Below are 16672 nucleotides of genomic sequence, written 5' to 3'. Positions count from 1 at the left end.
GAACCTGTACAAGAAGATCACAAAGCAAACAAGGCAATTCCACTATATAAAACGATTTGACAACATCAACCAACTAGCACTACTCCCACTTACAACATAAAATGAAAAATAACAAACCCTACAACAAAAAATATATGAAATTTGATTTAAGCCCCCCAAAAATTACACGAAATTCGATTTATGCCCCAAGAGGCCTTTAGTTGAACAATTGCATCCATCTTAAACAAGCTAGCATGGACTAGTTTTTAAAAGTCATTAGGACCCTGTTCATGGATCCCATTACCGATGAAGATGTTGTCATAGACAAGAACTGCGGTGGCAGCACCAATTAGTGGGCTAGCCCAATAGACCCAGTGGTGCGTCCATGACTAACTGACCATGGCAGAGTCAAACGACGCTGTTGGGTTCATGGATGTACCATCAAACACACTCCCAGCCTAAATGTTGGCACCAACAGTTGCTATTGGTGCTACAATCCCTACAGTCCCCTTCTTTGGACCCACTGCTGTGGCATACACACTGTGTAGACCAAGCCGAAGGTCATCACAATCTCAAACACTAGAGCATTCCATACCGACATGCCGGACGATAGTGAGAACCCTGTCGTTTCCTGCAGGCAGTTGGGTAATTCATCAACAAAAACATCAAGTAGGATATTCGTACAATTAAAAGAAATGTAACAATCGCTCACTAGCAACCATTGAAGCATGTAAATCTCATATTGCATCAACGATTGAGAGTTATCCAGAGTTATCTGAGCGTGCCTAGACGATAGTTGCAAACACATCTTGTAAAATCAATTAACTATTAAGTATTGACCAGTAAGCTCCTTAGAACTTACCCATCCACCAGTGGCAAACTTGAGCAGCAGACAACCAACAACTGTGCAATCCAGTACCAATTGCCCCTCAGAAGTGTTATGTTTCCACCAATGAATGCACCAAACATGACAGCTCAGTTTATGTGATCCCCAGAAATATTTGCACCCACTGAGACCGCCACAAAAGGTGCAAATGCATAAGCTAATGAGGCAGCTACGAGCCCCGACGGTGTGCTACTGTGGTCAAGGCATTGTTAGTAAGCTTGTCTGACAAAATTATTTAGGGGTGTGATATCTACATATTCTTTTTTACTTCTCATACACCTTTCCAATTTTCAGCCGTCAGATCGGATGAATTGAAAAATATCAAATAACATAAATTAACAAAGCGTGTGTGAAAAGTAAAAAGGGATGTGTGGATAACACACCTCATTATTTAAACTTCCCTTCATTATTCAATTGAATTAGAAAAAGATATAAATAACACCACACGGAAATCTTAATTAAACAATATATATCAAGCTAGAGTTTTCCCGTCACATATTACACACTCATAAAAAGAGGTTAGCGAAAGTAGACGAGGCAACTATGGAAACTATAAACGTAAATTTTTAAGAAATGAACAAATAACATATATCATGTTAATCTCTATCATATATTACCGCAACAGGAAGAGGCTGACAAATATAGATGACTATTGTGGGAGGATAAAATCTGGTTTCGACTCATGGGCCAATCCAAGTCACCCAGGGATGGTGTTATGCAAGGTAAACCGTAAGGAAAGCCCACGAGGAACAATCGCACGTGTCCAGGTAACTGCCTCCACTACGGATGATCATTGAGGAAGTGGGAAAGGAAAATATGACGTGGTGCTTGTTCCTGAAGCATGCGGTCATATTACGGAGGACCAATAAGGAAGTGGAAAAGGGAAGAGAGATCGTGATACTTGTTCTCCAGGCATGCAATCCTATAAATATGGAGAGAAGCCAAAGAACAAGGTACGTAAGGAGAACCCGAGAGAATCCAAAGAAGAGAAAAACCAAACAGCTGACTTGAGCGTCGAAGTATCTTTTGTAGGTACCCCTGCCCGGGCAAGTTATGGAGGAAGACTATTCTGGGATATCAGATAGAAAGGTTTGGCGAACATGAGGATTACGATAAAAAAATCTATGGAGGTATTTCTTCTTGTAGGAAATCTCGCTCCAACAGTTGGCGCCGTCTGTGGGAACCGAAACAAAATCAAACTAGAAACATGACTGGATCCGCACAAGAAGTTCCGAATCTTTCTGAAGATGCAGGGACTCGATCAGTACATACTAGGTCTCAATCTCAAAATAGTGAACTCAATCTTGCCATGGAACAATTTAGAAGGTTAACGAGGGAATTGCGTGAAACAAAAAGACAGCAGAGGAGGCGTTGAAGAAGGCTAAAGCAAGAAACGTGGTAGAAGATGTAATCAGCACCAAAAGACAATGTGCAGAAAAGGAAGATAAGGAGGGCAGCTCTAGTAGCGTGCCATCTAGTAACCGTATTGAAGTAACGAAAAATCAGGGCGAAGGGGATCACAGGGGAAAAGGATCGAAAAAGGTAATGGATGTTGATTTGTGAGAACAAATTGAGAAGATTGTGAAGGGATATAAGCCACAAACCCCGACAGAGCTTGCCTTAGAAGCGGCCAGAGGAATTCGCAAATCGCCGTTCACAGAAGACTAACTAAAAGCTAAAAAACTTGCCAAGTTCACCCAACTAAAGTTTAGACTGTTTGAAGGCACGACTGATCCTGTTGAACACATTTACCACTTTCAACAGAAGATGGCGTTTGAAGGAGACGACGAGGCCCTCCTGTGCAAATTGTTCCCCTCAAGCCTTTCGGGATCATCTTTAACTTAGTTCAGATAACTGAAACTGAGGTCTATCGGAAGCTTCACAGAGCTTTGCGAAACATTCATATCTTAATATGTCTGCAATTGGAGGCCAAGAAAATATGTTACGATCTTGTTCAGCACCAAACAAAATGTTGGCGAGAGCCTTAAAAGCTACATGACTAGGTTAACGGAGGAGATGTCCACTCTAGAAGAATGTGATTCTCACACTCAATCTTTGGCAATCTGAGAAGGGGTGTTGCCTGGAACGAAGATGCGTAGGTCGTTAATCGAAACATTGTCACTGGACATGAGGGAGGTGATAGCTCGAGCTGATGGAATCATCAGATTAGAGGAAGAGTAGCTTATCCAATCAAAGCGGGCCACCGCGACTAATGCTGCATCTCCAGCGGGCACTACCGTGCCTACCTTGAAACCTACACTCAACCTAGGCAAGAAAGAAGATTCTCACGTGACCCAAAGGATGGGTTCAATGAAAGATCTAGACTTGATCGCCTAAACACCTAGCTCACAGTGAGCCTAGGCAAAATTTTCCACAAGAATAAGGGAAAGGGAATCTTTCGTGCACTAACACCGATTCGAACACCACTAGAGGAGAGAGACAGGAACAAGATGTATGCTTATCACAACGACTTTGGTCATGCCACCAACGATTGTCGAAGCCTAAGGAACCAAGTGGAAGCTATGCTGAAGAAAGGGATGTTGTCACAGTGTCGCGTAAAATCAAGGGACGAACGTAAGAACGACAGAAGACTTAAAAAAATGACAGGAAACATTGGAGCGGACGAAAGGTTGTTGGATATTAATGTCATACATAGTGGACCCCAACCCCCTGAAAAACAATGACAGGAAACATTGGAGCGGATGAAAGGTTGTTGGATATTAATGTCATACATGAGGGACCCCAACCCCCTGAAGAATGCGAAGCACGTTATCGGTCGTAAAAAAGGGAAGCCGAGAAGTCTAGACGTGTTCACAACATAACATCAGCCCCTGAAGCATCCAAAGCATTAGAAAATCTCGGAGTCATCTCTTTTAGCCTAAAATACCTCGGAGGAATTCAATTCCCTCACAATGACACATTGATCGTGACGCTACGTGTTACCAATTCAAGAGTGAAAAGGATAATGATAGATGAAGAAAACAACACATACGTTCTATTTTGGAGCACATTTAGAAGAATGGAATTAGACGAGAAAGAGATAAGGCCAAATCTGACTCCCATCTATGTGTTTGAAGGAACTAAAGCCCGACCCATTAGAGACGTGACCCTTCCTGTCACTGCAGTAGGTAAGACTCTTTTCGTCACTTTTGTCATAATTGATGCACCGAGTGCGTATAATGACATCATGGGAAAGGATTGGATTCATCGAATGGATGAAGAAGCATCAACCAGATGTTAAGGAATGAGGTGTTTGTCGACGGATGGTCAAACGACAATCGACATCAAAGGGGATCAGCTGGAAGCTAGAAAATGCTACGGCATGGCAACAAATATCAAGACAACCAGGGAAGTGCAACAGAGCTCGGACTTGCATGAGAATAAACCATTATAGCAGTTAGCAGAGGACCCACCACAGCAGGATCAAGAAAATGACGATCAGGAACCCCCGACTGTAGAAGCACTGTGGGCTCCCTCCTATCTGATACGAAAGTCGAAGAGTTGCTGAAACTTCTGAGGAGCAATGCTGATGTTTTTGCATGGTCCCATAGGGACATGCCAGAAATTGACCCGGAAGTGGCATGCCATCAGTTGAATGTTGATCCGAGTTCTCCTCCACATCGACAAAAGCATAGGAGATTTACGCCAGAATGAAATCAGATTATCAGTGCAGAAGTTGATAAGCTTCTCAAAGTTGGATTCATTCGTGATGTCTGGTGCCCAACTTGGGTTTCGAATGTCGTGGTAGTGGGCAAGAAAGAAAAAGGAAAATGGCGCATGTGTGTGGATTATACCAACCTGAACAGAGCATACCGGAAAGATTATTTTCCAATTCCAAAAATTGACCAGACGGTGGATACTACGGCCGGGTACGCACTATTGTCTTTCTTAGATGCTTATTCCGGTTATAACCAAATTCATATGGCTGTTGAAGATCAAGAGAAAACTGTTTTTATCACTGAGCGTGGATTGTATTGTTACACCGTTATGCCTTTCGGACTCAAGAATGCCGGCTCGACTTATCAGAGGTTAGTGAATAAAATGTTTAAAAATCAAATCGGAAATACAATGGAGGTTTACATTGACGATTTGGTCGTCAAAAGCCGAGAAAGGTGCCAACACATCGATCATCTACACAACACTTTCGGCGTGTTCAGAAGATATCACATGCAGCTAAACTCAGCAAAATGCGCATTCGGTGTATCATCTAGGCAGTTTTTGGGGCACATAGTGAACAAACGAGGTATTAAACCAAACCCAGCAAAAGTTGAAGCCTTGTGTAACATGACGGACCCGGTAACACCCAGAGACATTCAAGTGTTAACCGGGCGAATCGATGCCCTTACTCGTTTCATCTCATGATCATCCGATCGATGCAAACCTTTTTTCAAGCCATAAGAAACAAGAAAGGAGATGTGTAGGGGCAAGAGCAAAGGGAAGCTTTCAAACAACTGAAGAAGTATCTCACAAGCCCATTGTTATTGACCATTCCCAAACAAGGGGAGTCGTTGTACATGTACCTGGCTGTAAGCGAAAGGTCAGTAAGTGCTGCGTTATTCAGAGAATAAGGCTCGGTCCAACAACTCATATTTTACGTGAGCAAAAGTTTAATCGATGCAGAGAAGAGGTATTCGCCCACTGAGAAGATGGTGTTGGCCTTAGTAACCACAAAGAAAAAGCTCTGTCAGTACTTCGAGGCACACACCATTGTGGTGTTAACTAATCAACCGACGAAGGCTATTTTATCTAAACCGAACTTATCAAGAAGAATTACGAAATGGGTCATCGAACTTAGTTCCTTTGACATAAAGTATCGGCCTCGAAGCGCAGACAAAGGATAGGTAATTGCTGACTTTCTTGTAGAGTGTTATCCTCGTGAAAGTTTGCAGGGTGAATGCGAAGAAATTGCAAAAGTCGACCCTAGTGAGATCAAATGAGAGCTTTATATGGATGGGTCATCCAATCAAGCAGGAGATGGGCCAGGGATCATTTTAATTTCTCTTGAGGGTATAGACTTAGAGTGTTCGGTTCGGTTGGATTTTCTTGCATCAAACAACGTGGTGGAATACGAAGCCCTGGTACTAGGCCTTGAACTTGCGAAACAATTGAAGATAAGCCGTCTTACCGTGCATAGTGATTCACAACTCATCGTCGGCTAAGCAACTGAAGAGTATACGACTAAAAATGCGAGGATGGAAGCATATCAGCAACTGGTTAAAGGGCTGGCGAATGGATTCAAGTATTTCGAGCTGAAGCAAATACTTAGAGAGATGAACAAAAGAGCGGATCAGCTAGCGTGCGTCAGCCGCACAAGAGAACCTACGGGTAGCCAAAGTAGAATATCTGCACTCCCTAAGTATCAGAGCAGTGCAATCGAACATGATGCAAATCGACGGGCAAATGTCAAGACTTAACAACCCGTTGCCAGAGCAAGCTCAAGCTGAAGATAATGATTGTTGGATGACGCCAATTGTAAACTACCTGACAAAAGGGATCCAGCCGGAAGATCTTGTGGAAGCGAGAAAACTCCGAATGAAAGCAGTAAGATATGCAATCCTTAGCGACACACTCTATAAGAGGTCATTCTCAGGACCTTACCTAAGGTGTTTAAATTCAAGGCAATCCGAATGGGTTCTGAGAGAATTACATAAAGGAATGTGTGGGAATCACTCAGGAGGAAGAAGTTTAGCGTATTGAGCATTAACTCAAGGTTACTTCTGGCTGTACATGGCTCGAGACGTGAAGCAGTATGTAAGAAAGTGTGACAAATGCCAGAAATATGCCCCAATTGTTAAACAACCCGCCGAGGAAATCAATCCAACCGTAGGACCCTGACTATTCGCAAAATGGGGCATGGACATCGTAGGCCCATTGCCAAAGACGCCCAAAAGTAACAGGTTCGTCCTTCTCACCATAGACTACTTCACTAAGTGGGTAGAAGTAGAATCGTATGTTTCTGTTACGCAAGATGACGTTGTAAGATTCGTATGGCGGAACATTATATGCCGGTTTGGCATAACAAGGGTGATTGTGATGGATAATGGTACGTAGTTCGACAATCGAAAGTTTAGAAGCTATTGCATCGAGAAAGATATCACATTACAATTCTCTTCCAGGAGTTATCCCCAGGGCAATGGCTAAGCAGAGAAGACGAATCGAACAATTTTTTATTGTTTAAAGAAAAAGTTGGAATAGTGTAAAGGAAAGTGGCATGAGGAACTCCCTAATGTACTATGGGCTTATCGTACCACAAAATGAAAACCAACGGGTGAAAGCCCATTCTCTCTCACTAATGGTACTGAAGCGGTTATCCTCACAGAGGTCGGTCTACCTACGGTCAGAACATTAGTTGTGGAAAATGATGAGAATGATCAGTAGCTAGCCCATAACCTCAACTTAGTCGGGGAACAAAGAGAGATCGCCGCACTACGACTTGCGAACTACCAGAACCAAGTTGCCGCTTACTTCAACAAGCGGGTTAAGTCGAGAAGATTCAGGGTAGGAGAATGGGTATTGAGAAAGGTCATGGAAAACATAAAAGATTTGAATGCATGGAAGCTTGGACGCATATAGGAATGACCATATGAGGTGACCGAAGCCTTCGGAAATTGAGCTTATAAACTCAAGCATGTTGAAATAGGTCAATATGTGCCGCGCCCGTGGAACACAATTCATTTGAGAAAGTACCACATTTAACTTTTCATGTTTATGTTTTCCACATTTAAATTTCTGTTTCCAGTAATGTTGAAGGGTAAACCCCTTTCTGTTTTCCTTGCATGTCGAAGGGTGTATCCCTGGATGTATGTTGACATCTCCTTATTGTTTGATAAATAAAGTTACATTTCATTCGAATCTTAGAATAAAGTCTAAAGCTAAAGAGTATAAACTAAGGGATAAGGATCGAATCAAGATAAAAAACATAAGATCGAGTGGGAAAAGAAAACCCAAGATCAGGGGCATAGACCCAATCAAGATCAAAAATCGAATACCGAATGGGAAAAGAAAACCCAAGATCGGATGGGCAGAGACCCAATCAAGATAGAGAATCTAAGATCGAATGGGCAAATACCCAATCAAGATCAAAAATCTAAGATCGAGCAGGAAAGGAAAGCCAATGGGCAAAGACCCATCCAAGATCGAAAAATCTAAGATCGAATAGGTAAAAATTAATTCAAGGTTGAATGGTTTATGAGATCGATAATGAAAGGGTGAATTTAATATGATTTGCCTCCTCGAACACGTCGCGTGTTTGCAGAGGAAAATGAGGCATGACGCGTGCGAAGGTAAAAAGCTTAGGTAGTGGGACGTTGTTCTCCTACCGTAAAAGAGAATATGTTTTATTTCAAGAGGAAAACCTCTTGGATGTTGGACACATAGTACGATAAAAGACAAGAATGAGAAGTAAACCTACTAGCAAAAAAAGGGAAAACAAGGACAACATCACTACTAGATATCCTAGTAATGGTTGGACCTAAGGGGCCAACTTATTACAAGCAAAATGACACCTAGTCTAATGGGGTAGAGAGACTATCCCAGTTTACGGAGGGAAATGCCGTTTTCGCCTTGGAGCGGAAATATTGAATGTTTTACTTAAAACCATCATGTATGCCACCTGAGTGAGCAACAGACATGACATGATCCGCAGCCATTAATTCCCTCCTAAGATGATCCACCTGGTGTTCAGCGCGTTGCAAGTATCTCTTCAAAGTTTCACGCTCGTTCAATAGTCGAAGCATTTGGGACAGCATAGGTGGTGATGGGAAGGTGCGCAAGAAGGACCCGCTTCATCTCCTGTGTAAAGGTCGGGAGAACGAGCGATAGAGTCAGGAGCCCGAGTTGTGTAACTCCCTCCCGGATAGACCATTATGTTGGTAACCGGATTAAGATCCCGAGTGGTATGATTTAGCCTCGGAGAGATCATTCCGCTGACAATGAAGTCTAGAGCTTGTTCTCTACCCGATCTTATTCAAGACTGGTATGTGGATTCACGAAAAGTGTTAGGGACTTCAAAAGAATAAGAAGCCCTCCTTGGCGAACGAGAAGAGGAATTAGAACATAGCTCGATTACATTTCTAAAACCTTTGGAACCCCTCCGGGAGCTTCCTTTTTTGGGAACATCAGCGTAGAGCCGGAAGTGAAGCTTCACTTTTCAATTGTTAGCCATGAAATCCAGGTACTACTGAATGGCTCTCAAACACCCCTTTATATAGAGGCAATTCGAGGTTGATAGAAACGAAAATTCAAAATCTAAGGTGATCATATCTTATTAAGATAAGTTAATCTTTGGTTTGAAAACTCAAATTTAAGGATTAAGGATATTGATCACATTCAGTTAAAATTGAAAATCAAAAGGAACATATAGGAATAGTTAGGCAGTGGAAAGGCGAATGCCCAATTTGTGACGACAATTGCGCAAAGATACAACTGAGATAGTAAGTAAAATACAGATTACAAACACATATGGGGTTTTAGCCCATGAGAACGGATCACTAACACAAATGGGGGTTTAGCCTAAAAGAACAGACCACGCGATTACGTGAGCTACTGAGCGCCGAAACGATGGCCAAATTGAAAGCTTCTAAAGCCTAAACTTGAGATAGGTCTGGAAGTAGTAACAAACCCGTTGCTTGGGATAAGATCAGAAGAAGCAGGTTGGTCTGAGGGTCTCCAATCTTTAGGATCCATCCCTTCGTACCACTCATATACACCCGATTCAATCCCTATATGGTGATCATACACGTCAGGATCAGCTACATATCAATGTTCCGGGCATTGTTGGCTTTGCACCCAACCAAATATGAAGTTGGAAGCCATCTCCTTACGTATTTGCTGCATATTCATCTCGCGCTCAGTGGCCCTCGCTCGCTTGACCTCGGCCAACTTTTCCTTCGTGCGCGGCGTACTTTGGACGTCGCAGCATCCTGAGCTCCTTTCTGATAAAGATTTCTTACAAGAAGAAATACCTCCACAGATTTGTTGACCGTAATCCTCACGTTTGTCGAATCTTTCTCTCTGATATCCCAGAATAGTCTTCCTCCGTAACTTGCCCGGGCAGGGGTACCTGTAAAAAATACTCCGACGGTCAAATCAGCTGATTGGTTTTTCTCTTCTCTGGATTCTCTTGGGTTCTCCTTACGTACCTTGTTATTTGGCTCATCTCCATATTTATAGGATTGCATGCCTGGAGAACAAGTATCATGATCTCTCTTCCCATTTCCACTTCCTTAGTGGTCCTCCGTAATATGACCGCATGCTTCGGGAACAAGCACTACGTCATATTTTCCTTTCCCACTTCCTTAATGATCCTCCTTAGTGGAGGCGATTACCTGGACACGTGCGCCTATTCCTCATGGGCTTTCCTTACGGTTTACCTTGCATAACACCATCCCTGGGTGACTTGGATTGGCCCATGAGTCAAAACCAGATTTTATCCTCCCACAATGCCCATTTTTTCCCCTTTTTACGTATGTAAAATAGGGAAAAACTAAGTTTTTCGATCACATGTGGCCTTGAAACTATGCTTTTTTAACCTAGCTAAAACTTTAAGCATTTCTTACTAAGACCAAATTTGTGGAAGTTGTTTTTTCTACGGGTAAATTTACTTAAGGTAAATTTACCAAAATCATTGTTTTGTGTGCCTAACTCGCAAAAGCCAAACAGGTTCCTTTGCTTACTTTATGAAAGTCACCTCACATCTTCACATAAAATGTGGGCTGACACCTTCCACGAAAGCAGACTGACATTTACGAACGAGGATTTACGAACGAAGATTTACGAACGAGAATTTACGTATGAAGATTTATGAGCGATGATTTACGAAGGCATTACGGAGGTGGACTAACATGATGAACGATGATTGACATTACGAAAGTGGACTGACATTACGAACGGAGACTGACACTACGAAAGTGGACTGACATTACGAACAATGACTGACATTACGAAAGTGGACTGACATTACGAAAATGGACTGACACGACGAAAGATGACCGATGAAATATAACTGCGTAGGCTATCTGAAAGGTTACACGTAGGCGTATCTATTATATAAATCATTGTCCCATCTTGTCGAACTGACAAAAGCAGCAGCTATAGCTGCATCGCAGAAGTCTAAAACACGTTCACACACTTGCGTGCATACATATAGACACCAATACCGACACTTGCCTTTATACACACACACACACATATATATATATATATATATGCGTACTTTTGTGAATATCACGTCCTTGCCAGACTTTTGCATGCTTTTCTATATGTATACACACCAATATATATATATATATATATATATATATATATATGCGTACTTTTATGGACATCACGTCCTTGCCAAACTTTTGCATGCTTTTTTATATGTATACACACCAATTCTGACACTTGCCTTTATATATATACATATATATGTCTGGATTCATAGGCATATATAGGCAAACCTACCAGCAACATACGTGTGCATATCTCTGCATACTGACATGTGGATCTTTGTACGTATTGTTCATATATTTGTGTACATCTCTATGCACGCATGTATATATATATATATATATATATATATATATATATATATATATGTGTGTGTGTATGTGTGTGTGTGTGTCATTACCTTGTGTTTCTCCATCCCTGCTTTTCTTCACTTCCTCTGCTTAGTTTCTTCTCCAAGCCTGTGATTTCTCGCTTCAGAGTGACATCTTAGTTTACAGGTAATTTTCCATTTCAAACCCCTCTTGTGAGAATATTTGAAACATTTTGTTGATGCACAAAACCAGAGGGGTCTTGAAACAACGTAAATCCGACCGTGAATCTGCAAGAAAGTAAATAACACAAGATGTATCGTGGTTCACCCCAATGTTTGGGCTACGTCCACACTAATATTGTATTTCTCTGTTTGTGAGATGATTGTGAGGGAGAGAGAGCCTCCTCTGTGAGGATGAGAGCTCTGAATATGAGAGTGAGGCCTCTGAAGGTGAGAGTGAGGCATTTCCAATTGTGAGGGTGATGAGTCCCTTTTATAGAATAAGGGCTCCTCACTTATTACATATTTGCCTCTTCCTTTATTACATAATTACATTTGAGTCCCCCTTTATACGAGATCTAAATATGGAGGCCCTAAGTATGGTACAAACAATAGTCCCCCAAGTCTTCAGTCAAGAGAGTTTTTTAGATGAAGACTTGAAATTCAGTCCATGTGTGGGCTGAAGTAACTACATGTCGTCTAGATCTGAATACTCGATATGAGGTGGTGTTCAATCTGAAATGATGCTTAACTAGAAGTAGCACATGTTGCGAGGCTGCTCGGCTTGTGGCTTATGTTGCCTTGGTTGGTTTGGTTTGTGGTGTTGAAGGTGAGGGAGTCCCTTTTATAGAATAAGAGCTCGCTCCTCAATACATAAGTGATGGTTTAAGAGTGATGCTCGCGGCGAGCCAGTTGCTCAGCAGGCGGCGATACTCTCTAATAATGGTGAGGGAATCCCTTTTATAGAATAAGGGCTCGCTCCTCAATACATAAGTAATGGGTGCTCTCTAATGAAAGTGAGGGAGTCCCTTTTATAGAATAAGGGTTCGCTCATCAGTACATAAATAATGGGCTAGAGTCCCCCAAGTATTTTTCATGAAGCCCAATATATGGTACATAGTGTAGTCCCCCAAGTCTTCAGTTAATAGAGTTTGTTGGCTGGAAACTTCAAATTGAATCCATGTATGGGCCGAAGTGGCGGTTGTTCGGATGTGGTATTTGTACACCCTGCACTGAAGCTTTGTAGGTGAAGCTTTGCAAGTGAAGCTTTGAAGCTGGAGCTTTTGTAAATAAAGTTTTGAAAGCTGAAGCTCTGTAAATGAAGCTTTCGAAGCTAAAACTTTGTAAATGAAGCTTTTGAAGCTGATTGACATGAGTGATGCTTATGAATGTTTATGTTGATTGACATGAGTGATGCTCATGAATGTTGACATGAGTAATGCTCATGGATGTTGACATGAGTGATGTTCATGAATGTTGATATGAATGATGGTCATGAATGTTTATGTATGATTGACATGAGTGATGCTCATGAATGTTTATGTATGATTGACATGAGTGATGCTCATGTATAATTTTGGAGTACTGGACGTACTTTTGATCACCTGGTTTGTGATAATAGCAGCAGGCTGCCGAATAATTTTGGAGTATTGGGTGTACTTTTGATCACCTGGTTGGTGATAATAGCGGCAGGTTGTCGAATAATTTTTAGAGTACTGGGCGTACTTTTGATTACTTGGTTTGGTGATAATAGCGGCAGGCTGCCGAATAATTTTTAGAGTACTGGACGTACTTTTGATCACCTGGTTGGTGATAATAGAGGGCCTAACTCTTTTGGGTATATAGGTCTTCGCCCTCCACATAACGTTCCAGCCCATTATTATGGGCTTGCCCTTTTTTTTTTTTATTATTAACCTCTGATGGGGTTTATACAGATGTCTCCGAAAGATACAAAAAATAAATCACATCATTCAAAAATAAATCTGATCCTCATCTCAATGGGTCACGCCCATAATTCCCTTTTCTGCATGCCATCACCACTGCAATTATGTCTTATTCTTTTTATCTTTTTTTGCTTTCTGCTTTTACTTTCCTCTTTTCTTTTCTGCTTTTCTTTTGCTTTCTTCGAAAATGGGAACATACATGATGAAAGTGTGGGCATCTTCTTTGTTTTTTTTCCTCTTCTGCTTGTTAGTTGTAAAGATCAGTATACTCCAGCTGTAAAAGGGCTGCATACTGACCCACACCCCCAAAGGCAGCGGTAATCAATATGTTCTTTTGCTGGCCGCATCCGTCCAGCTTGATCCCAGCAGATTCCTTGAGACATTGGTGAGCTGTGAGGGCAGCAACATGTCAGCCTGCACCTTCACCTTCAGCACGAAACCCTTAATCCGCAGAGACAGTCGAATCCCGGAGACACAATTTAGAGGTTCAAATCGGGAAAGAAGAAGGAGATTTGGAGGTAAAAGCGAAAGAAAAGGTTGAAAAAAAAATGTTGATCGTCTAATCTGACAAGAAACCCATCAATTCAAATTTCCTAATCACACAGAAGATCGAACGGATTGCGATGACGATGATGTTGCATGCAGAAAAAACCAAAGGCTTTTGTTTTGGAGCGAAACAAATGGGAGATCTCCAGGAGATTGAATCAGTGTTGTAGACGGCGGATCAGACAATTGATCTTTTTTTTTCTTTTTTTTAGGGGGAGGGGGAATTTTTGCTTTTGTGCTTCTTTTTTTGGGTGACATATTGGAAATAATTAACTGGAGGAGGAACGGCAAGGGATTGAGGGCTCGGAATGCCGAAAAAAAAATGTCGTCAATAGCCGAAACAGAGTGGAACTGTGCCACCGCCGCCAACGACCAATCTTCAGAAAGGTACAAACTTTGTGCCTGAACTGCCATATTTTTTTTTTCTCTCTGACAACCTTAATCTTTTGCCTTCACATATTTCAAGGGACTTTTTAATAAGAAACAAAATGGGGCAGGTTTGATAAAGTTGGAGGGTTTAATGTTCTTGAGAAATCCAGTTCGAATCTCTGGACCCTTCTTCAACGGCGATAGCGCCTCGGGTAGCCTCAAACTCCAGGATCTCGGAACCATCAGCGGCTCTAGCTGCACCACATGGTGACCTGCTTTCTCTCCATTTTACAAGTCTGCTCCTCACCCAAAACTCAGCCAGTGCCAACCCCCAAGGCAAACAGCTTTCTTGACCACGCCTTGAAGACCCACCAAAATAGAATTTGTTTAATTGTTTCCAGTGACAATAACCTTTGTGTGCCTGGGAAGAACTGAAAGTTCCTTATCCCCGCTTTCTTAGCGAAAAGGCGATAGAATCCGAGAACCACAGAGCTCTGCTTCCAGCATTCTTCCCACTCCAACTTTGTTCCTTTCTTTATGAATGTGAGTAATTCTTGAGCTCTGACACAAAATCTTTAGGGAAATCTTCAATGCCAAACATAGAATTTCAATCACTGGTTCACGGGCTAAGATTGATCACATTAAATGAAGCACTATTTCCTTCAGATTAAAGATATATGCTTTTAACCAAGCTTCTCTCTACATGCAAAACCTGTTTGGATGCCGAGAAAATAATAGGAAGCTCTGAGAAAAACCCAGGTAAGAAAAAGTACCCAAAACAAGTTTTTGAATAATTTGGAGTGACCTTGAAGACTGGAGAAATGGAGGATTTGCAGATTGTGAAAAATGCAGAAGCTTTTTTTAGAATGAGTGAAAAGGATTGGAATTTGCTGATGAGAGAGAAAGTAGAGAGAGAGTGTGTGGTGTTCTTGGTTTTTGTGATTTTTTTTCTGGGAAAGCTTTGGGTTGTTGGGTTTTTGCAGATTCACGGTGGAGGTGAAAAAATGAAAGAGAACCGACATAGCTTTTCGTGTCGATTTCCCACAGACGGTGCCAAATGTTGATGCACAAAACCGGAGGGGTCTTGGAACAACGTAAATCCGACCGTGAATCTGCAAGAAAGTAAATAACACAAGATGTATCGTGGTTCACCCCAATGTTTGGGCTACGTCCACACTAATATTGTATTTCTTTGTTTGTGAGAGGATTGTGAGGGAGAGAGAGCCTCCTATGTGAGGATGAGAGCTCTGAATATGAGAGTGAGGCCTTTCCAATTGTGAGGGTGAGGAGTCCCTTTTATAGAATAAGGGCTCATCACTTATTACATATTTCCCCCTTCCTTTATTACATATTTGCCTATTCCTTTATTACATAATTACATTTGAGTCCCCCGAGTATTTATACGAGATCTAAACACGGATGCCCTAAGTATGGTACAAACACATTCCACTTATGTTTACGAGCACAAATTCCTCTTCTGTCTTATCTAACCAATTTTGGCCATTAAGTTTCCCACCCGTTTATCATAACGAGACGTACACCCTGGTCTAAATATGGTGGTACTCCACCACACTTCGAAATTGTCAAGGCTCGTGACCTAGGTCATGCTCCAAATGATATACACCTTAGCCCACTTCCTGCCAGAGGCGACATGTATTCGGGCCTCGGTATCCCAACCGGGTCTACCGTTTTGTCTCTGGATCACTTAGGGATCATTAGTTTCCCGCTCCACCCCATGATTCATCTCATCTTATTCTTCACCAATACTCACCCTATGCAACTGAACCTGAACTCTTACTTGATTATGTCGACCTTTCTTACATTGGGTCTGAAGCTAGGTGTATCCTTAGGTTTTAGGGATTTTCTCTATCTCTTCGACTTGACGGTTATTAAGGGTGAAACTAGCTTCTTTAATTTTAAACCTAGATATCGTAAGAGATTCTTGTCATTGGGCCCTTCGAGAGAATCTAGAGAAGAGAAAAACCAATCAGCTGACTTGAGCGTCGGAGTATCTTTTGCAGGTATCCCCGTTCGGGCAAGTTACGGAGGAAGACTATTCTGGGATATCAGAGAGAAAGATTCGGCGAACGTGAGGATTACGGTCAACAAATCTATGAAGGTATTTCTTCTTGGAAATCTCGCTCCAACAATTATTGAATCCTAAAATCGTAAGCTCTTATGTATAATATGTCAATCCAAGTGAGCCGAACTCGAAAAATATCTACATAGAAATTGTTAAATTGGGGACTTACTGAAACCCATGCCAGAGCCTTCACCAGCAAAAACAAAAATAAGCATGGAGAAAAACTCACCAAACGCAGCCCGAATTGCATCAGGGTGGCTTTGCCTGCCCCGTCGTTCCAACTGCAATTCTGTTGATCGGCATTTTGGTAAATGGCTGGCTTTCTTATTTGTTCTCTCCTAAATTGC

The 16672-nt window shown here is 41.8% G+C and overlaps 1 pseudogene; it reads right to left on the bottom strand.

Moving 5' to 3' along the window:
- Positions 1–245: 245 nt before the first annotated feature.
- Positions 246–16628, bottom strand: LOC103434644 (aquaporin TIP1-3-like; annotated as a pseudogene).
- Between the last annotated feature and the right edge of the window lie 44 nt (positions 16629–16672).

This window comes from Malus domestica, chromosome 07 (genome assembly GCF_042453785.1).
Source record: "Malus domestica chromosome 07, GDT2T_hap1".
Lineage (NCBI taxonomy): Eukaryota > Viridiplantae > Streptophyta > Magnoliopsida > Rosales > Rosaceae > Malus > Malus domestica.
Note: the sequence above shows the minus strand (reverse complement) of the source record. Positions and strands in the feature narration are given on the sequence as shown.